The sequence below is a fragment of the Crinia signifera genome, chromosome 8 (genome assembly GCF_055691185.1).
Source record: "Crinia signifera chromosome 8, ASM5569118v1, whole genome shotgun sequence".
NCBI lineage: Eukaryota > Metazoa > Chordata > Amphibia > Anura > Myobatrachidae > Crinia > Crinia signifera.
Genome location: NC_139224.1, coordinates 68,685,753 through 68,703,889, shown reverse-complemented (window position 1 = coordinate 68,703,889; position 18,137 = coordinate 68,685,753). Strand labels below are relative to the sequence as shown.

The window sequence follows — 18,137 nt, the reverse complement described above, 5'->3', positions numbered from 1 at the left end:
GCTAATAAAAAAGTTTCCTAACATTATTGGCTTACTGAAAAAAATCATGTGTTGGTAAAGTAAAAAGACCTACAGGACATAATATTAGCAGGTGGTCTCAAATTAAACTACTAATGAGGCTCAACACTGTTTAGCTGCCAAAAGCAGTTGGAATTGGGCCAAAACAGTGTGGTAAGTCTTTAGGTGATGGCTATTGTGTCTGTTCCACCTCTCTCAAATGTCTGTATTGGCAATAAAAAGAAAAAGTTTCCAATTTAAATAGCTATAGAATAAAAAAAATTTGCCAGTAATGGGAAAAACCGTACAGCACCTGGTGTTCCCATGTGTTCTCCCACCCAAGTACTAACCAGGCCCAACACTGCTTAGCTTCCAAGATCAGACGAGATTGGGCGTATCCAATGTGGTATGGTTGTAGGTGAGATACCGTCACTTTTTTGCCCTCTTCTACTTCTATAACCAGGTAAGCTAATAAAAAAGTTTCCTAACATTATTGGCTTACTGAAAAAAATCATGTGTTGGTAATGTAAAAAGACCTACAGGACCTAATATTAGCAGGTGGTCTCAAATTAAACTACTAATAAGGGTCAACACTGTTTAGCTGCCAAAAGCAGTTGGAATTGGGCCAAAACAGTGTGGTAAGTCTTTAGGTGATGGCTATTGTGTCTGTTTCACCTCTCTCAAATGTCTGTATTGGCAATAAAAAGAAAAAGTTTCCAATTTAAATAGCTAGAGAATAAAAACAATTTGCCAGTAATGGGAAAAAACCTACAGCACCTGGTGTTCCCATGTGGTCTCCCACCCAAGTACTGACCAGCCCCAACACTGCTTAGCTTCCAAAGTCAGACGAGATTGGGCGTATCCAATGTGGTATGGCTGTAGGTGAGATGCCATCACTTTTTTGCCCTCTTCTACTTCTATCTAAAGGTAAGCTAATAAAAAAGTTTCCTAACTGTATTGGCTTACTGAAAAAAATCATGTGTTGGCAATGTAAAAAGACCTACAGGACATAATATTAGCAGGTGGTCTCAAATTAAACTACTAAAGAGGCTCAACACTATTTAGCTGCTAAAAGAAGTTGGAATTTGGCCGAAACAGTGTGGTAAGTCTTTAGGTAATGGCTATTGTGTCTGTTTGACCTCTCCCAAATGTCTGTATTGGCAATAAAAAGAAAAAGTTTCCAATTTAAATAGCTAGAAAATAAAAACAATTTGCCAGTAATGGGAAAAAACCTACAGCACGTGGTGTTCCCATGTGGTCTCCCACCCAAGTACTAACCAGGCCCAACACTGCTTAGCTTCCAAGATCAGACGAGATTGGGCGTATCCAATGTGGTATGGCTGTAGGTGAGATAGAGTCACTTTTTTGCCCTCTTCTACTTCTATAACCAGGTAAGCTAATAAAAAAATTTCCTAACATTATTGGCTTACTGAAAAAAATCATGTGTTGGTAAAGTAAAAAGACCTACAGGACATAATATTAGCAGGTGGTCTCAAATTAAACTACTAATGAGGCTCAACACTGTTTAGCTGCCAAAAGCAGTTGGAATTGGGCCAAAACAGTGTGGTAAGTCTTTAGGTGATGGCTATTGTGTCTGTTCCACCTCTCTCAAATGTCTGTATTGGCAATAAAAAGAAAAAGTTTCCAATTTAAATAGCTATAGAATAAAAAAAATTTGCCAGTAATGGGAAAAACCGTACAGCACCTGGTGTTCCCATGTGGTCTCCCACCCAAGTACTAACCAGGCCCAACACTGCTTAGCTTCCAAGATCAGACGAGATTGGGCGTATCCAATGTGGTATGGCTGTAGGTGAGATAGAGTCACTTTTTTGCCCTCTTCTACTTCTATAACCAGGTAAGCTAATAAAAAAATTTCCTAACATTATTGGCTTACTGAAAAAAATCATGTGTTGGTAAAGTAAAAAGACCTACAGGACATAATATTAGCAGGTGGTCTCAAATTAAACTACTAATGAGGCTCAACACTGTTTAGCTGCCAAAAGCAGTTGGAATTGGGCCAAAACAGTGTGGTAAGTCTTTAGGTGATGGCTATTGTGTCTGTTCCACCTCTCTCAAATGTCTGTATTGGCAATAAAAAGAAAAAGTTTCCAATTTAAATAGCTATAGAATAAAAAAAATTTGCCAGTAATGGGAAAAACCGTACAGCACCTGGTGTTCCCATGTGGTCTCCCACCCAAGTACTAACCAGGCCCAACACTGCTTAGCTTCCAAGATCAGACGAGATTGGGCGTATCCAATGTGGTATGGTTGTAGGTGAGATACAGTCACTTTTTTGCCCTCTTCTACTTCTATAACCAGGTAAGCTAATAAAAAAGTTTCCTAACATTATTGGCTTACTGAAAAAAATCATGTGTTGGTAATGTAAAAAGACCTACAGGACATAATATTAGCAGGTGGTCTCAAATTAAACTACTAATGAGGCTCAACACTGTTTAGCTGCCAAAAAGCAGTTGGAATTGGGCCGAAACAGTGTGGTAAGTCTTTAGGTGATGGTTATTGTGTCAGTTTCACCTCTCTCAAATGTCTGTATTGGCAATAAAAAGAAAAAGTTTCCAATTTAAATAGCTAGAGAATAAAAACAATTTGCCAGTAATGGGAAAAAACCTACAGCACCTGATGTTCCCATGTGGTCTCCCACCCAAGTACTGACCAGGCACAACACTGCTTAGCTTCCAAGATCAGAGGAGATTGGGCGTATCCAATGTGGTATGGCTGTAGGTGAGATACAGGCACTTTTTTGCCCTCTTCTACTTCTATAACCAGGTAAGCTAATAAAAAAGTTTCCTAACTGTATTGGCTTACTGAAAAAAATCATGTGTTGCTAATGTAAAAAGACCTACAGGACATAATATTAGCAGGTGGTCTCAAATTAAACTACTAAAGAGGCTCAACACTGTTTAGCTGCCAAAAGCAGTTGGAATTGGGCCGAAACTGTGGTAAGTCTTTAGGTGATGGCTATTGTGTCTGTTTCACCTCTCTCAAATGTCTGTATTGGCAATAAAAAGAAAAAGTTTCCAATTTAAATAGCTAGAGAATAAAAAAATTTGCCAGTAATGGGAAAAAAACCTACAGCACCTGGTGTTCCCATGTGGTCTCCCACCCAAGTACTAACCAGGCCCAACACTGCTTAGCTTCCAAGATCAGACGAGATTGGGCGTATCCAATGTGGTATGGCTGTAGGTGAGATACAGGCACTTTTTTGCCCTCTTCTACTTCTATAACCAGGTAAGCTAATAAAAAAGTTTCCTAACTGTATTGGCTTACTGAAAAAAATCATGTGTTGGTAATGTAAAAAGACCTACAGGACATAATAGTAGCAGGTAGTCTCAAATTAAACTACTAAAGAGGCTCAACACTGTTTATCTGCCAAAAGCAGTTGGAATTAGGCCGAAACAGTGTGGTAAGTCTTTAGGTGATGGCTATTGTGTCTGTTTGACCTCTCCCAGATGTCTGTATTGGCAATAAAAAGAAAAAGTTTCCAATTTAAATAGCTAGAGAATAAAAACAATTTGCCAGTAATGGGAAAAAACCTACAGCACGTGGTGTTCCCATGTGGTCTCCCACCCAAGTACTAACCAGGCCCAATACTGCTTAGCTTCCAAGATCAGACAAGATTGGGCATATCCAATGTGGTATGGCTGTAGGGGAGATAGAGTCACTTTTTTGCCCTCTTCTACTTCTATAACCAGGTAAGCTAATAAAAAAGTTTCCTAACATTATTGGCTTACTGAAAAAAATCATGTGTTGGTAATGTAAAAAGACCTACAGGACCTAATATTAGCAGGTGGTCTCAAATTAAACTACTAATGAGGCTCAACACTGTTTAGCTGCCAAAAGCAGTTGGAATTGGGCCAAAACAGTGTGGTAAGTCTTTAGGTGATGGCTATTGTGTCTGTTTCACCTCTCTCAAATGTCTGTATTGGCAATAAAAAGAAAAAGTTTCCAATTTAAATAGCTAGAGAATAAAAACAATTTGCCAGTAATGGGAAAAAACCTACAGCACCTGGTGTTCCCATGTGGTCTCCCACCCAAGTACTGACCAGCCCCAACACTGCTTAGCTTCCAAAGTCAGACGAGATTGGGCGTATCCAATGTGGTATGGCTGTAGGTGAGATGCCATCACTTTTTTGCCCTCTTCTACTTCTATCTAAAGGTAAGCTAATAAAAAAGTTTCCTAACTGTATTGGCTTACTGAAAAAAATCATGTGTTGGCAATGTAAAAAGACCTACAGGACATAATATTAGCAGGTGGTCTCAAATTAAACTACTAAAGAGGCTCAACACTATTTAGCTGCCAAAAGAAGTTGGAATTTGGCCGAAACAGTGTGGTAAGTCTTTAGGTGATGGCTATTGTGTCTGTTTGACCTCTCCCAAATGTCTGTATTGGCAATAAAAAGAAAAAGTTTCCAATTTAAATAGCTAGAGAATAAAAACAATTTGCCAGTAATGGGAAAAAACCTACAGCACGTGGTGTTCCCATGTGGTCTCCCACCCAAGTACTAACCAGGCCCAACACTGCTTAGCTTCCAAGATCAGACGAGATTGGGCGTATCCAATGTGGTATGGCTGTAGGTGAGATAGAGTCACTTTTTTGCCCTCTTCTACTTCTATAACCAGGTAAGCTAATAAAAAAGTTTCCTAACATTATTGGCTTACTGAAAAAAATCATGTGTTGGTAAAGTAAAAAGACCTACAGGACATAATATTAGCAGGTGGTCTCAAATTAAACTACTAATGAGGCTCAACACTGTTTAGCTGCCAAAAGCAGTTGGAATTGGGCCAAAACAGTGTGGTAAGTCTTTAGGTGATGGCTATTGTGTCTGTTCCACCTCTCTCAAATGTCTGTATTGGCAATAAAAAGAAAAAGTTTCCAATTTAAATAGCTATAGAATAAAAAAAATTTGCCAGTAATGGGAAAAACCGTACAGCACCTGGTGTTCCCATGTGGTCTCCCACCCAAGTACTGACCAGGCCCAACACTGCTTAGCTTCCAAGATCAGAGGAGATTGGGCGTATCCAATGTGGTATGGCTGTAGGTGAGATACAGGCACTTTTTTGCCCTCTTCTACTTCTATAACCAGGTAAGCTAATAAAAAAGTTTCCTAACTGTATTGGCTTACTGAAAAAAATCATGTGTTGGCAATGTAAAAAGACCTACAGGACATAATATTAGCAGGTGGTCTCAAATTAAACTACTAAAGAGGCTCAACACTATTTAGCTGCCAAAAGAAGTTGGAATTTGGCCGAAACAGTGTGGTAAGTCTTTAGGTGATGGCTATTGTGTCTGTTTGACCTCTCTCAAATGTCTGTATTGGCAATAAAAAGAAAAAGTTTCCAATTTAAATAGCTATAGAATAAAAAAAATTTGCCAGTAATGGGAAAAACCGTACAGCACCTGGTGTTCCCATGTGGTCTCCCACCCAAGTACTAACCAGGCCCAACACTGCTTAGCTTCCAAGATCAGACGAGATTGGGCGTATCCAATGTGGTATGGTTGTAGGTGAGATACCGTCACTTTTTTGCCCTCTTCTACTTCTATAACCAGGTAAGCTAATAAAAAAGTTTCCTAACATTATTGGCTTACTGAAAAAAATCATGTGTTGGTAATGTAAAAAGACCTACAGGACCTAATATTAGCAGGTGGTCTCAAATTAAACTACTAATGAGGCTCAACACTGTTTAGCTGCCAAAAGCAGTTGGAATTGGGCCAAAACAGTGTGGTAAGTCTTTAGGTGATGGCTATTGTGTCTGTTTCACCTCTCTCAAATGTCTGTATTGGCAATAAAAAGAAAAAGTTTCCAATTTAAATAGCTAGAGAATAAAAACAATTTGCCAGTAATGGGAAAAAACCTACAGCACCTGGTGTTCCCATGTGGTCTCCCACCCAAGTACTGACCAGGCCCAACACTGCTTAGCTTCCAAAGTCAGACGAGATTGGGCGTATCCAATGTGGTATGGCTGTAGGTGAGATGCCATCACTTTTTTGCCCTCTTCTACTTCTATCTAAAGGTAAGCTAATAAAAAAGTTTCCTAACTGTATTGGCTTACTGAAAAAAATCATGTGTTGGCAATGTAAAAAGACCTACAGGACATAATATTAGCAGGTGGTCTCAAATTAAACTACTAAAGAGGCTCAACACTATTTAGCTGCTAAAAGAAGTTGGAATTTGGCCGAAACAGTGTGGTAAGTCTTTAGGTAATGGCTATTGTGTCTGTTTGACCTCTCCCAAATGTCTGTATTGGCAATAAAAAGAAAAAGTTTCCAATTTAAATAGCTAGAGAATAAAAACAATTTGCCAGTAATGGGAAAAAACCTACAGCACGTGGTGTTCCCATGTGGTCTCCCACCCAAGTACTAACCAGGCCCAACACTGCTTAGCTTCCAAGATCAGACGAGATTGGGCGTATCCAATGTGGTATGGCTGTAGGTGAGATAGAGTCACTTTTTTGCCCTCTTCTACTTCTATAACCAGGTAAGCTAATAAAAAAATTTCCTAACATTATTGGCTTACTGAAAAAAATCATGTGTTGGTAAAGTAAAAAGACCTACAGGACATAATATTAGCAGGTGGTCTCAAATTAAACTACTAATGAGGCTCAACACTGTTTAGCTGCCAAAAGCAGTTGGAATTGGGCCAAAACAGTGTGGTAAGTCTTTAGGTGATGGCTATTGTGTCTGTTCCACCTCTCTCAAATGTCTGTATTGGCAATAAAAAGAAAAAGTTTCCAATTTAAATAGCTATAGAATAAAAAAAATTTGCCAGTAATGGGAAAAACCGTACAGCACCTGGTGTTCCCATGTGGTCTCCCACCCAAGTACTAACCAGGCCCAACACTGCTTAGCTTCCAAGATCAGATGAGATTGGGCGTATCCAATGTGGTATGGCTGTAGGTGAGATAGAGTCACTTTTTTGCCCTCTTCTACTTCTATAACCAGGTAAGCTAATAAAAAAATTTCCTAACATTATTGGCTTACTGAAAAAAATCATGTGTTGGTAAAGTAAAAAGACCTACAGGACATAATATTAGCAGGTGGTCTCAAATTAAACTACTAATAAGGCTCAACACTGTTTAGCTGCCAAAAGCAGTTGGAATTGGGCCAAAACAGTGTGGTAAGTCTTTAGGTGATGGCTATTGTGTCTGTTCCACCTCTCTCAAATGTCTGTATTGGCAATAAAAAGAAAAAGTTTCCAATTTAAATAGCTATAGAATAAAAAAAAATTGCCAGTAATGGGAAAAACCGTACAGCACCTGGTGTTCCCATGTGGTCTCCCACCCAAGTACTAACCAGGCCCAACACTGCTTAGCTTCCAAGATCAGACGAGATTGGGCGTATCCAATGTGGTATGGTTGTAGGTGAGATACAGTCACTTTTTTGCCCTCTTCTACTTCTATAACCAGGTAAGCTAATAAAAAAGTTTCCTAACATTATTGGCTTACTGAAAAAAATCATGTGTTGGTAATGTAAAAAGACCTACAGGACATAATATTAGCAGGTGGTCTCAAATTAAACTACTAATGAGGCTCAACACTGTTTAGCTGCCAAAAAGCAGTTGGAATTGGGCCGAAACAGTGTGGTAAGTCTTTAGGTGATGGTTATTGTGTCAGTTTCACCTCTCTCAAATGTCTGTATTGGCAATAAAAAGAAAAAGTTTCCAATTTAAATAGCTAGAGAATAAAAACAATTTGCCAGTAATGGGAAAAAACCTACAGCACCTGATGTTCCCATGTGGTCTCCCACCCAAGTACTGACCAGGCACAACACTGCTTAGCTTCCAAGATCAGAGGAGATTGGGCGTATCCAATGTGGTATGGCTGTAGGTGAGATACAGGCACTTTTTTGCCCTCTTCTACTTCTATAACCAGGTAAGCTAATAAAAAAGTTTCCTAACTGTATTGGCTTACTGAAAAAAATCATGTGTTGGTAATGTAAAAAGTCCTACAGGACATAATATTAGCAGGTGGTCTCAAATTAAACTACTAAAGAGGCTCAACACTGTTTAGCTGCCAAAAGCAGTTAGAATTAGGCCGAAACAGTGTGGTAAGTCTTTAGGTGATGGCTATTGTGTCTGTTTGACCTCTCCCAAATGTCTGTATTGGCAATAAAAAGAAAAAGTTTCCAATTTAAATAGCTAGAGAATAAAAACAATTTGCCAGTAATGGGAAAAAACCTACAGCACGTGGTGTTCCCATGTGGTCTCCCACCCAAGTACTAACCAGGCCCAACACTTCTTAGCTTCCAAGATCAGACGAGATTAGGCGTATCCAATGTGGTATGGCTGTAGGTAAGATAGAGTCACTTTTTTGCCCTCTTCTACTTCTATAACCAGGTAAGCTAATAAAAAAGTTTCCTAACATTATTGGCTTACTGAAAAAAATCATGTGTTGGTAATGTAAAAAGACCTACAGGACATAATATTAGCAGGTGGTCTCAAATTAAACTACTAATGAGGCTTAACACTGTTTAGTTGCCAAAAGCAGTTGGAATTGGGCCAAAACAGTGTGGCAAGTCTTTAGGTGATGGCTATTGTGTCTGTTCCACCTCTCTCAAATGTCTGTATTGGCAAAAAAAAGAAAAAGTTTCCAATTTAAATAGCTATAGAATAAAAACTATTTGCCAGTAGTGGGAAAAACCCTACAGCACCTGGTGTTCCCATGTGGTCTCCCACCCAAGTACTAACCAGGCCCAACACTGCTTAGCTTCCAAGATCAGACGAGATTGGGCGTATCCAATGTGGTATGGCTGTAGGTGAGATACAGTCACTTTTTTGCCCTCTTCTACTTCTATAACCAGGTAAGCTAATAAAAAAGTTTCCTAACATTATTGGCTTACTGAAAAAAATCATGTGTTGGTAATGTAAAAAGACCTACAGGACATAATATTAGCAGGTGGTCTCAAATTAAACTACTAATGAGGCTCAACACTGTTTTGCTGCCAAAAGCAGTTGGAATTGGGCCGAAACAGTGTGGTAAGTCTTTAGGTGATGGCTATTGTGTCTGTTTCACCTCTCTCAAATGTCTGTATTGGCAATAAAAAGAAAAAGTTTACAATTTAAATAGCTAGAGAATAAAAACAATTTGCCAGTAATGGGAAAAAACTTACAGCACGTGGTCTTCCCATGTGGTCTCCCACCCAAGTACTAACCAGGCCCAACACTGCTTAGCTTCCAAGATCAGACGAGATTGGGCATATCCAATGTGGTATGGCTGTAGGTGAGATACAGGCTCTTTTTTGCCCTCTTCTACTTCTATCTAAAGGTAAGCTAATAAAAAAGTTTCCTAACTGTATTGGCTTACTGAAAAAAATCATGTGTTGGTAATGTAAAAATACCTACAGGACATAATATTAGCAGGTGGTCTCAAATTAAACTACTAATGAGGCTCAACACTGTTTTGCTGCCAAAAGCAGTTGGAATTGGGCCGAAACAGTGTGGTAAGTCTTTAGGTGATGGCTATTGTGTCTGTTTCACCTCTCTCAAATGTCTGTATTGGCAATAAAAAGAAAAAGTTTCCAATTTAAATAGCTAGAAAATAAAAACAATTTGCCAGTAATGGGAAAAAAACTTACAGCACGTGGTCTTCCCATGTGGTCTCCCACCAAAGTACTAACCAGGCCCAACACTGCTTAGCTTCCAAGATCAGACGAGATTGGGCATATCCAATGTGGTATGGCTGTAGGTAAGATACAGGCTCTTTTTTGCCCTCTTCTACTTCTATCTAAAGGTAAGCTAATAAAAAAGTTTCCTAACTGTATTGGCTTACTGAAAAAAATCATGTGTTGGTAATGTAAAAATACCTACAGGACATAATATTAGCAGGTGGTCTCAAATTAAACTACTAAAGAGGCTCAACACTATTTAGCTGCCAAAAGCAGTTGGAATTGGGCCGAAACAGTGTTATAAGTCTTTAGGTGATGGCTATTGTGTCTGTTTGACTTCTCCCAAATGTCTGTATTGGCAATAAAAAGAAAAAGTTTCCAATTTAAATAGCTAGAGAATAAAAATAATTTGCCAGTAATGGGAAAAAACCTACAGCACGTGGTGTTCCCATGTGGTCTCCCACCCAAGTACTAAGCAGGCCCAACACTGCTTAGCTTCCAAGATCAGACGAGATTGGGCGTAACCAATGTGGTATGGCTGTAGGTGAGATTGAGTAACTTTTTTGCCCTCTTCTACTTCTATAACCAGGTAAGCTAATAAAAAAGTTTCCTAACATTATTGGCTTACTGAAAAAAATCATGTGTTGGTAATGTAAAAAGACCTACAGGACATAATATTAGCAGGTGGTCTCAAATTAAACTACTAATGAGGCTCAACACTGTTTAGCTGCCAAAAGCAGTTGGAATTGGGCCAAAACAGTGTGGTAAGTCTTTAGGTGATGGCTATTGTGTCTGTTTCACCTCTTTCAAATGTCTATATTGGCAATAAAAAGAAAAAGTTTCCAATTTAAATAGCTAGAGAATAAAAACAATTTGCCAGTAATGGGAAAAAACCTAAAGCACCTGGTGTTCCCATGTGGTCTCCCACCCAAGTACTAACCAGGCCCAACACTGCTTAGCTTCCAAGATCAGGCGTATCCAATGTGGTATGGCTGTAGGTGAGATACAGCCACTTTTTTGCCCTCTTCTACTTCTATAACCAGGTAAGCTAATAAAAAAGTTTCCTAACTGTATTGGCTTACAGAAAAAAAACATGTGTTGCTCATGTAAAAAGACCTACAGGACATAATATTAGCAGGTGGTCTCAAATTAAACTACTAATGAGGCTCAACACTGTTTAGCTGCCAAAAGAAGTTGGAATTGGGCCGAAACAGTGTGGTAAGTCTTTAGGTGATGGCTTTTGTGTCTGTTTCACCTCTCTCAAATGTCTGTATTGGCAATAAAAACAAAAAGTTTCCAATTTAAATAGCTAGAGAATAAAAACAATTTGCCAGTAATGGGAAAAAACCTACAGCACCTGGTGTTCCCATGTGGTCTCCCACCCAAGTACTAACCAGGCCCAACACTGCTTAGCTTCCAAGATCAGACGAGATTGGGCGTATCCAATGTGGTATGGCTGTAGGTGAGATACAGGCACTTTTTTGCCCTCTTCTACTTCTATAACCAGGTAAGCTAATAAAAAAGTTTCCTAACATTATTGGCTTACTGAAAAAAATCATGTGTTGCTCATGTAAAAAGACCTACAGGACATAATATTAGCAGGTGGTCTCAAATTAAACTACTAATGAGGCTCAACACTGTTTAGCTGCCAAAAGCAGTTGGAATTGGGCCGAAACAGTGTGGTAAGTCTTTAGGTGATGGCTACTGTGTCTGTTTCACCTCTCTCAAATGTCTGTATTGGCAATAAAAACAAAAAGTTTTCAATTTAAATAGCTAGAGAATAAAAACAATTTGCCAGTAATGGGAAAAAACCTACAGCACCTGGTGTTCCCATGTGGTCTCCCACCCAAGTACTAACCAGGCCCAACACTGCTTAGCTTCCAAGATCAGACGAGATTGGGCGTATCCAATGTGGTATGGCTGTAGGTGAGATACAGTTACTTTTTTGCCCTCTTCTACTTCTATAACCAGGTAAGCTAATAAAAAAGTTTCCTAACATTATTGGCTTACTGAAAAAAATCATGTGTTGCTAATGTAAAAAGACCTACAGGACATAATATTAGCAGGTGGTCTCAAATTAAACTACTAAAGAGGCTCAACACTATTTAGCTGCCAAAAGCAGTTGGAATTGGGCCGAAACAGTGTTGTAAGTCTTTAGGTGATGGCTATTGTGTCTGTTTCACCTCTCCCAGATGTCTGTATTGGCAATAAAAAGAAAAAGTTTCCAATTTAAATAGCTAGAGAATAAAAACAATTTGCCAGTAATGGGAAAAAACCTACAGCACGTGGTGTTCCCATGTGGTCTCCCACCAAAGTACTAACCAGGCCCAACACTGCTTAGCTTCCAAGATCAGACGAGATTGGGCGTATCCAATGTGGTATGGTCGTAGGTGAGATACAGGCACTTTTTTGCCCTCTTCTACTTCTATCTAAAGGTAAGCTAATAAAAAAGTTTCCTAACTGTATTGGCTTACTGAAAAAAATTATGTGTTGGTAATGTAAAAATACCTACAGGACATAATATTAGCAGGTGGTCTCAAATTAAACTACTAAAAAGGCTCAACACTATTTAGCTGCCAAAAGCAGTTGGGATTGGGCCAAAACAGTGTTTTAAGTCTTTAGGTGATGGCTATTGTGTCTGTTTGACCACCAAATGTCTGTATTGGCAATAAAAAGAAAAAGTTTCCAATTTAAATAGCTATAGAATAAAAACAATTTGCCAGTAATGGGAAAAAACCTACAGCACCTGGTGTTCCCATGTGGTCTCCCACCCAAGTACTAATCAGGCCCAACACTGCTTAGCTTCCAAGATCAGACGAGATTGTGCGTATCCAATGTGGTATGGCTGTAGGTGAGATACAGTCACTTTTTTGCCCTCTTCTACTTCTATAACCAGGTAAGCTAATAAAAAAGTTTCCTAACTGTATTGGCTTACTGAAAAAATCATGTGTTGGTAATGTAAAAAGACCTACAGGACATAATATTAGCAGGTGGTCTCAAATTAAACTACTAAAGAGGCTCAACACTATTTAGCTGCCAAAAGCAGTTGGAATTGGACCGAAACAGTGTGGTAAGTCTTTAGGTGATGGCTATTGTGTCTGTTTGACCTCTCCCAAATGTCTGTATTGGCAATAAAAAGAAAAAGTTTCCAATTTAAATAGCTATAGAATAAAAACAATTTGCCAGTAATGGGAAAAAACCTACAGCACCTGGTGTTCCCATGTGGTCTCAAACCCAAGTACTAACCAGGCCCAACACTGCTTAGCTTCCACGATCAGACGAGATTAGGCGTATCCAATGTGGTATGGCTGTAGGTGAGATACAGTCACTTTTTTGCCCTCTTCTACTTCTATAACCAGGTAAGCTAATATAAAAGTTTCCTAACTGTATTGGCTTACTGAAAAAATCATGTGTTGGTAATGTAAAAAGACCTACAGGACATAATATTAGCAGGTGGTCTCAAATTAAACTACTAAAGAGGCTCAACACTATTTAGCTGCCAAAAGCAGTTGGAATTGGACCGAAACAGTGTGGTAAGTCTTTAGGTGATGGCTATTGTGTCTGTTTGACCTCTCCCAAATGTCTGTATTGGCAATAAAAAGAAAAAGTTTCCAATTTAAATAGCTATAGAATAAAAACAATTTGCCAGTAATGGGAAAAAACCTACAGCACCTGGTGTTCCCATGTGGTCTCAAACCCAAGTACTAACCAGGCCCAACACTGCTTAGCTTCCACGATCAGACGAGATTAGGCGTATCCAATGTGGTATGGCTGTAGGTGAGATACAGTCACTTTTTTGCCCTCTTCTACTTCTATAACCAGGTAAGCTAATATAAAAGTTTCCTAACTGTATTGGCTTACTGAAAAAATCATGTGTTGGTAATGTAAAAAGACCTACAGGACATAATATTAGCAGGTGGTCTCAAATTAAACTACTAATGAGGCTCAACACTGTTTAGCTGACAAAAGCAGTTGGAATTGGGCCGAAACAGTGTGGTAAGTCTTTAGGTGATGGCTATTGTGTCTGTTTCACCTCTCTCAAATGTCTGTATTGGCAATAAAAAGAAAAAGTTTCCAATTTAAATAGCTAGAGAATAAAAACAATTTGCCAGTAATGGGAAAAAAACCTACAGCACCTGGTGTTCCCATGTGGTCTCCCACCCAAGTACTAACCAGGCACAACACTGCTTAGCTTCCAAGATCAGACAAGATTGGGCGTATCCAATGTGGTATGGCTGTAGGTGAGATACAGGCACTTTTTTGCCCTCTTCTACTTCTATAACCAGGTAAGCTAATAAAAAAGTTTCCTAACTGTATTGGCTTACTGAAAAAAATCATGTGTTGGTAATGTAAAAAGACCTACAGGACATAATATTAGCAGGTGGTCTCAAATTAAATTACTAAAGAGGCTCAACACTGTTTAGCTGCCAAAAGCAGTTGGAATTAGGCCGAAACAGTGTGGTAAGTCTTTAGGTGATGGCTATTGTGTCTGTTTGACCTCTCCCAGATGTCTGTATTGGCAATAAAAAGAAAAAGTTTCCAATTTAAATAGCTAGAGAATAAAAACAATTTGCCAGTAATGGGAAAAAACCTACAGCACGTGGTGTTCCCATGTGGTCTCCCACCCAAGTACTAACCAGGCCCAACACTGCTTAGCTTCTAAGATCAGATGAGATTGGGCATATCCAATGTGGTATGGCTGTTGGTGAGATAGAGTCACTTTTTTGCCCTCTTCTACTTCTATAACCAGGTAAGCTAATAAAAAAGTTTCCTAACATTATTGGCTTACTGAAAAAAATCATGTGTTGGTAATGTAAAAAGACCTACAGGACATAATATTAGCAGGTGGTCTCAAATTAAACTACTAATGAGGCTCAGAACTGTTTAGCTGCCAAAAGCAGTTGGAATTGGGCCAAAACAGTGTGGTAAGTCTTTAGGTGATGGCTATTGTGTCTGTTTCACCTCTCTCAAATGTCTGTATTGGCAATAAAAACAAAAAGTTTCCAATTTAAATAGCTAGAGAATAAAAACAATTTGCCAGTAATGGGAAAAAACCTACAGCACCTGGTGTTCCCATGTGGTCTCCCACCCAAGTACTAACCAGGCCCAATACTGCTTAGCTTCCAAGATCAGACGTATCCAACGTGGTATGGCTGTAGGTGAGATACAGGCACTTTTTTGCCCTCTTCTACTTCTATAACCAGGTAAGCTAATAAAAAAGTTTCCTAACTGTATTGGCTTACTGAAAAAAATCATGTGTTCGTAATGTAAAAAGACCTACAGGACGTTATATTAGCAGGTGGTCTCAAATTAAACTACTAAAGAGGCTCAACACTGTTTAGCTGCCAAAAGCAGCTGGAATTGGGCCGAAACGGTGTGGTAAGTCTTTAGGTGATGGCTATTGTGTCTGTTTGACCTCTCCCAAATGTCTATATTGGCAATAAAACGAAAAAGTTTCCAATTTAAATAGCTAGAGAATAAAAACAATTTGCCAGTTATGGGAAAAAACCTACAGCACCTAGTGTTCCCATGTGGTCTCCCACCCAAGTACTAACCAGGCCCAACACTGCTTAGCTTCCAAGATCAGGCGTATCCAACGTGGTATGGCTGTAGGTGAGATACAGGCACTTTTTTGCCCTCTTCTACTTCTATAACCAGGTAAGCTAATAAAAAAGTTTCCTAACTGTATTGGCTTACTGAAAAAAATCATGTGTTGGTAATGTAAAAAGACCTACAGGACGTAATATTAGCAGGTGGTCTCAAATTAAACTACTAAAGAGGCTCAACACTGTTTAGCTGCCAAAAGCAGTTGGAATTGGGCCGAAACAGTGTGGTAAGTCTTTAGGTGATGGCTATTGTGTCTGTTTGACCACCAAATGTCTGTTTTGGCAATAAAAAGAAAAACTTTCCAATTTAAATAGCTATAGAATAAAAACAATTTGCCAGTAATGGGAAAAATCCTACAGCACGTGATGTTCCCATGTGGTCTCCCACCGAAGTACTAACCAGGCCCAAAACTGCTTAGCTTCCAAGATCAGACGAGATTGGGCGTATCTAATGTGGTATGGCTGTAGGTGCGATGCAGTCACTTTTTTGCCCTCTTCTACTTCTATAACCAGGTAAGCTAATAAAAAAGTTTCCTTACTGTATTGGCTTACTGAAAAAATCATGTGTTGGTAATGTAAAAAGACCTACAGGACATAATATTAGCAGGTGGTCTCAAATTAAACTACTAAAGAGGCTCAACACTATTTAGCTGCCAAAAGCAGTTGGAATTGGACCGAAACAGTGTGGTAAGTCTTTAGGTGATGGCTATTGTGTCTGTTTGACCACCAAATGTCTGTATTGGCAATAAAAAGAAAAAGTTTCCAATTTAAATAGCTATAGAATAAAAACAATTTGCCAGTAATGGGAAAAAACCTACAGCACCTGGTGTTCCCATGTGGTCTCCCACCCAAGTACTAATCAGGCCCAACACTGCTTAGCTTCCAAGATCAGACGAGATTGTGCGTATCCAATGTGGTATGGCTGTAGGTGAGATACAGTCACTTTTTTGCCCTCTTCTACTTCTATAACCAGGTAAGCTAATAAAAAAGTTTCCTAACTGTATTGGCTTACTGAAAAAATCATGTGTTGGTAATGTAAAAAGACCTACAGGACATAATATTAGCAGGTGGTCTAAAATTAAACTACTAAAAAGGCTCAACACTATTTAGCTGCCAAAAGCAGTTGGAATTGGACCGAAACAGTGTGGTAAGTCTTTAGGTGATGGCTATTGTGTCTGTTTGACCTCTCCCAAATGTCTGTATTGGCAATAAAAAGAAAAAGTTTCCAATTTAAATAGCTAGAGAATAAAAACAATTTGCCAGTAATGGGAAAAAACCTACAGCACCTGGTGTTCCCATGTGGTCTCCCAACCAAGTACTAACCAGGCCCAACACTGCTTAGCTTCCAAGATCAGACGAGATTGGGCGTATCCAAAGTGGTATGGCTGTAGGTGAGATGCAGTTACTTTTTTGCCCTCTTCTACTTCTATAACCAGGTAAGCTAATAAAAAAAGTTTCCTAACATTATTGGCTTACTGAAAAAAATCATGTGTTGGTAATGTAAAAAGACCTACAGGACATAATATTAGCAGGTGGTCTCAAATTAAACTACTAATGAGGCTCAACACTGTTTAGCTGCCAAAAGCAGTTGGAATTGGGCCGAAACAGTGTGGTAAGTCTTTAGGTGATGGCTATTGTGTCTGTTTCACCTCTCTCAAATGTCTGTATTGGCAATAAAAAGAAAAAGTTTCCAATTTAAATAGCTAGAGAATAAAAACAATTTGCCAGTAATGGGAAAAAAACCTACAGCACCTGGTGTTCCCATGTGGTCTCCCACCCAAGTACTAACCAGGCCCAACACTGCTTAGCTTCCAAGATCAGACGAGATTGGGCGTATCCAATGTGGTATGGTTGTAGGTGAGATACAGGCACTTTTTTGCCCTCTTCTACTTCTATAACCAGGTAAGCTAATAAAAAAGTTTCCTAACTGTATTGGCTTACTGAAAAAAATCATGTGTTGGTAATGTAAAAAGACCTATAGGACATAATATTAGCAGGTGGTCTCAAATTAAACTACTAATGAGGCTCAACACTGTTTAGCTGACAAAAGCAGTTGGAATTGGGCCGAAACAGTGTGGTAAGTCTTTAGGTGATGGCTATTGTGTCTGTTTCACCTCTCTCAAATGTCTGTATTGGCAATAAAAAGAAAAAGTTTCCAATTTAAATAGCTAGAGAATAAAAACAATTTGCCAGTAATGGGAAAAAACCTACAGCACGTGGTGTTCCCATGTGGTCTCCCACCCAAGTACTAACCAGGCACAACACTGCTTAGCTTCCAAGATCAGACGAGATTGGGCGTATCCAATGTGGTATGGCTGTAGGTGAGATACAGGCACTTTTTTGCCCTCTTCTACTTCCATAACCAGGTAAGCTAATAAAAAAGTTTCCTAACTGTATTGGCTTACTGAAAAAAATCATTTGTTCGTAATGTAAAAAGACCTACAGGACGTAATATTAGCAGGTGGTCTCAAATTAAACTACTAAAGAGGCTCAACACTGTTTAGCTGCCAAAAGCAGCTGGAATTGGGCCGAAACAGTGTGGTAAGTCTTTAGGTGATGGCTATTGTGTCTGCTTGACCTCTCCCAAATGTCTATATTGGCAATAAAACGAAAAAGTTTCCAATTTAAATAGCTAGAGAATAAAAACAATTTGCCAGTAATGGGAAAAAAACCTACAGCACCTAGTGTTCCCATGTGGTCTCCCACCCAAGTACTAACCAGGCCCAACACTGCTTAGCTTCCAAGATCAGGCGTATCCAACGTGGTATGGCTGTAGGTGAGATACAGGCACTTTTTTGCCCTCTTCTACTTCTATAACCAGGTAAGCTAATAAAAAAGTTTCCTAACTGTATTGGCTTACTGAAAAAAATCATGTGTTGGTAATGTAAAAAGACCTACAGGACGTAATATTAGCA

At 39.1% G+C, this 18,137-nt stretch overlaps 30 non-coding genes and 9 pseudogenes across 30 annotated transcripts; all 39 read right to left on the bottom strand.

Annotated features, from left to right (window-relative positions):
* Positions 1 to 298: 298 nt before the first annotated feature.
* Positions 299 to 417, bottom strand: LOC146028402 (5S ribosomal RNA; annotated as a pseudogene).
* A 345-nt stretch (positions 418 to 762) lies between these two features.
* On the bottom strand, positions 763 to 881 carry LOC146027684 (5S ribosomal RNA). Its single transcript, XR_014455072.1, has one exon. It is a non-coding gene; the product is annotated as a 5S ribosomal RNA (ribosomal RNA).
* A 345-nt stretch (positions 882 to 1,226) lies between these two features.
* Positions 1,227 to 1,345, bottom strand: LOC146032738 (5S ribosomal RNA). Its single transcript, XR_014458159.1, has one exon. It is a non-coding gene; the product is annotated as a 5S ribosomal RNA (ribosomal RNA).
* Positions 1,346 to 1,690: 345 nt separating this feature from the next.
* On the bottom strand, positions 1,691 to 1,809 carry LOC146033533 (5S ribosomal RNA). Its single transcript, XR_014458941.1, has one exon. It is a non-coding gene; the product is annotated as a 5S ribosomal RNA (ribosomal RNA).
* A 345-nt stretch (positions 1,810 to 2,154) lies between these two features.
* LOC146034871 (5S ribosomal RNA) lies at positions 2,155 to 2,273 on the bottom strand. Its single transcript, XR_014460275.1, has one exon. It is a non-coding gene; the product is annotated as a 5S ribosomal RNA (ribosomal RNA).
* A 346-nt stretch (positions 2,274 to 2,619) lies between these two features.
* LOC146035005 (5S ribosomal RNA) lies at positions 2,620 to 2,738 on the bottom strand. Its single transcript, XR_014460409.1, has one exon. It is a non-coding gene; the product is annotated as a 5S ribosomal RNA (ribosomal RNA).
* A 343-nt stretch (positions 2,739 to 3,081) lies between these two features.
* LOC146027665 (5S ribosomal RNA) lies at positions 3,082 to 3,200 on the bottom strand. The gene has a single exon (XR_014455055.1). It is a non-coding gene; the product is annotated as a 5S ribosomal RNA (ribosomal RNA).
* A 345-nt stretch (positions 3,201 to 3,545) lies between these two features.
* LOC146028650 (5S ribosomal RNA) lies at positions 3,546 to 3,664 on the bottom strand (annotated as a pseudogene).
* Positions 3,665 to 4,009: 345 nt separating this feature from the next.
* On the bottom strand, positions 4,010 to 4,128 carry LOC146027683 (5S ribosomal RNA). The gene has a single exon (XR_014455071.1). It is a non-coding gene; the product is annotated as a 5S ribosomal RNA (ribosomal RNA).
* Positions 4,129 to 4,473: 345 nt separating this feature from the next.
* On the bottom strand, positions 4,474 to 4,592 carry LOC146032737 (5S ribosomal RNA). Its single transcript, XR_014458158.1, has one exon. It is a non-coding gene; the product is annotated as a 5S ribosomal RNA (ribosomal RNA).
* Positions 4,593 to 4,937: 345 nt separating this feature from the next.
* On the bottom strand, positions 4,938 to 5,056 carry LOC146035075 (5S ribosomal RNA). Its single transcript, XR_014460478.1, has one exon. It is a non-coding gene; the product is annotated as a 5S ribosomal RNA (ribosomal RNA).
* A 345-nt stretch (positions 5,057 to 5,401) lies between these two features.
* Positions 5,402 to 5,520, bottom strand: LOC146034870 (5S ribosomal RNA). The gene has a single exon (XR_014460274.1). It is a non-coding gene; the product is annotated as a 5S ribosomal RNA (ribosomal RNA).
* Positions 5,521 to 5,865: 345 nt separating this feature from the next.
* Positions 5,866 to 5,984, bottom strand: LOC146033204 (5S ribosomal RNA). Its single transcript, XR_014458614.1, has one exon. It is a non-coding gene; the product is annotated as a 5S ribosomal RNA (ribosomal RNA).
* A 345-nt stretch (positions 5,985 to 6,329) lies between these two features.
* Positions 6,330 to 6,448, bottom strand: LOC146032735 (5S ribosomal RNA). The gene has a single exon (XR_014458156.1). It is a non-coding gene; the product is annotated as a 5S ribosomal RNA (ribosomal RNA).
* Positions 6,449 to 6,793: 345 nt separating this feature from the next.
* LOC146033067 (5S ribosomal RNA) lies at positions 6,794 to 6,912 on the bottom strand. The gene has a single exon (XR_014458477.1). It is a non-coding gene; the product is annotated as a 5S ribosomal RNA (ribosomal RNA).
* A 345-nt stretch (positions 6,913 to 7,257) lies between these two features.
* On the bottom strand, positions 7,258 to 7,376 carry LOC146034869 (5S ribosomal RNA). The gene has a single exon (XR_014460273.1). It is a non-coding gene; the product is annotated as a 5S ribosomal RNA (ribosomal RNA).
* A 346-nt stretch (positions 7,377 to 7,722) lies between these two features.
* On the bottom strand, positions 7,723 to 7,841 carry LOC146035004 (5S ribosomal RNA). Its single transcript, XR_014460408.1, has one exon. It is a non-coding gene; the product is annotated as a 5S ribosomal RNA (ribosomal RNA).
* A 345-nt stretch (positions 7,842 to 8,186) lies between these two features.
* Positions 8,187 to 8,305, bottom strand: LOC146027466 (5S ribosomal RNA). Its single transcript, XR_014454866.1, has one exon. It is a non-coding gene; the product is annotated as a 5S ribosomal RNA (ribosomal RNA).
* A 345-nt stretch (positions 8,306 to 8,650) lies between these two features.
* Positions 8,651 to 8,769, bottom strand: LOC146031428 (5S ribosomal RNA). The gene has a single exon (XR_014456895.1). It is a non-coding gene; the product is annotated as a 5S ribosomal RNA (ribosomal RNA).
* A 345-nt stretch (positions 8,770 to 9,114) lies between these two features.
* On the bottom strand, positions 9,115 to 9,233 carry LOC146034633 (5S ribosomal RNA). The gene has a single exon (XR_014460037.1). It is a non-coding gene; the product is annotated as a 5S ribosomal RNA (ribosomal RNA).
* Positions 9,234 to 9,579: 346 nt separating this feature from the next.
* Positions 9,580 to 9,698, bottom strand: LOC146034899 (5S ribosomal RNA). The gene has a single exon (XR_014460302.1). It is a non-coding gene; the product is annotated as a 5S ribosomal RNA (ribosomal RNA).
* A 345-nt stretch (positions 9,699 to 10,043) lies between these two features.
* LOC146034792 (5S ribosomal RNA) lies at positions 10,044 to 10,162 on the bottom strand. The gene has a single exon (XR_014460196.1). It is a non-coding gene; the product is annotated as a 5S ribosomal RNA (ribosomal RNA).
* Positions 10,163 to 10,507: 345 nt separating this feature from the next.
* On the bottom strand, positions 10,508 to 10,616 carry LOC146029368 (5S ribosomal RNA; annotated as a pseudogene).
* A 345-nt stretch (positions 10,617 to 10,961) lies between these two features.
* Positions 10,962 to 11,080, bottom strand: LOC146027654 (5S ribosomal RNA). The gene has a single exon (XR_014455044.1). It is a non-coding gene; the product is annotated as a 5S ribosomal RNA (ribosomal RNA).
* A 345-nt stretch (positions 11,081 to 11,425) lies between these two features.
* On the bottom strand, positions 11,426 to 11,544 carry LOC146027642 (5S ribosomal RNA). Its single transcript, XR_014455032.1, has one exon. It is a non-coding gene; the product is annotated as a 5S ribosomal RNA (ribosomal RNA).
* Positions 11,545 to 11,889: 345 nt separating this feature from the next.
* On the bottom strand, positions 11,890 to 12,008 carry LOC146034414 (5S ribosomal RNA). Its single transcript, XR_014459820.1, has one exon. It is a non-coding gene; the product is annotated as a 5S ribosomal RNA (ribosomal RNA).
* Positions 12,009 to 12,350: 342 nt separating this feature from the next.
* LOC146032438 (5S ribosomal RNA) lies at positions 12,351 to 12,469 on the bottom strand. The gene has a single exon (XR_014457873.1). It is a non-coding gene; the product is annotated as a 5S ribosomal RNA (ribosomal RNA).
* A 344-nt stretch (positions 12,470 to 12,813) lies between these two features.
* Positions 12,814 to 12,932, bottom strand: LOC146028835 (5S ribosomal RNA; annotated as a pseudogene).
* Positions 12,933 to 13,276: 344 nt separating this feature from the next.
* LOC146028834 (5S ribosomal RNA) lies at positions 13,277 to 13,395 on the bottom strand (annotated as a pseudogene).
* Positions 13,396 to 13,740: 345 nt separating this feature from the next.
* On the bottom strand, positions 13,741 to 13,859 carry LOC146034430 (5S ribosomal RNA). Its single transcript, XR_014459837.1, has one exon. It is a non-coding gene; the product is annotated as a 5S ribosomal RNA (ribosomal RNA).
* A 345-nt stretch (positions 13,860 to 14,204) lies between these two features.
* On the bottom strand, positions 14,205 to 14,323 carry LOC146027661 (5S ribosomal RNA). The gene has a single exon (XR_014455051.1). It is a non-coding gene; the product is annotated as a 5S ribosomal RNA (ribosomal RNA).
* A 345-nt stretch (positions 14,324 to 14,668) lies between these two features.
* On the bottom strand, positions 14,669 to 14,777 carry LOC146029582 (5S ribosomal RNA; annotated as a pseudogene).
* Positions 14,778 to 15,122: 345 nt separating this feature from the next.
* Positions 15,123 to 15,231, bottom strand: LOC146029261 (5S ribosomal RNA; annotated as a pseudogene).
* A 342-nt stretch (positions 15,232 to 15,573) lies between these two features.
* Positions 15,574 to 15,692, bottom strand: LOC146028752 (5S ribosomal RNA; annotated as a pseudogene).
* Positions 15,693 to 16,033: 341 nt separating this feature from the next.
* On the bottom strand, positions 16,034 to 16,152 carry LOC146032437 (5S ribosomal RNA). Its single transcript, XR_014457872.1, has one exon. It is a non-coding gene; the product is annotated as a 5S ribosomal RNA (ribosomal RNA).
* Positions 16,153 to 16,496: 344 nt separating this feature from the next.
* LOC146031344 (5S ribosomal RNA) lies at positions 16,497 to 16,615 on the bottom strand. Its single transcript, XR_014456812.1, has one exon. It is a non-coding gene; the product is annotated as a 5S ribosomal RNA (ribosomal RNA).
* Positions 16,616 to 16,962: 347 nt separating this feature from the next.
* Positions 16,963 to 17,081, bottom strand: LOC146031636 (5S ribosomal RNA). Its single transcript, XR_014457098.1, has one exon. It is a non-coding gene; the product is annotated as a 5S ribosomal RNA (ribosomal RNA).
* A 345-nt stretch (positions 17,082 to 17,426) lies between these two features.
* Positions 17,427 to 17,545, bottom strand: LOC146034932 (5S ribosomal RNA). The gene has a single exon (XR_014460335.1). It is a non-coding gene; the product is annotated as a 5S ribosomal RNA (ribosomal RNA).
* A 346-nt stretch (positions 17,546 to 17,891) lies between these two features.
* Positions 17,892 to 18,000, bottom strand: LOC146029260 (5S ribosomal RNA; annotated as a pseudogene).
* Between the last annotated feature and the right edge of the window lie 137 nt (positions 18,001 to 18,137).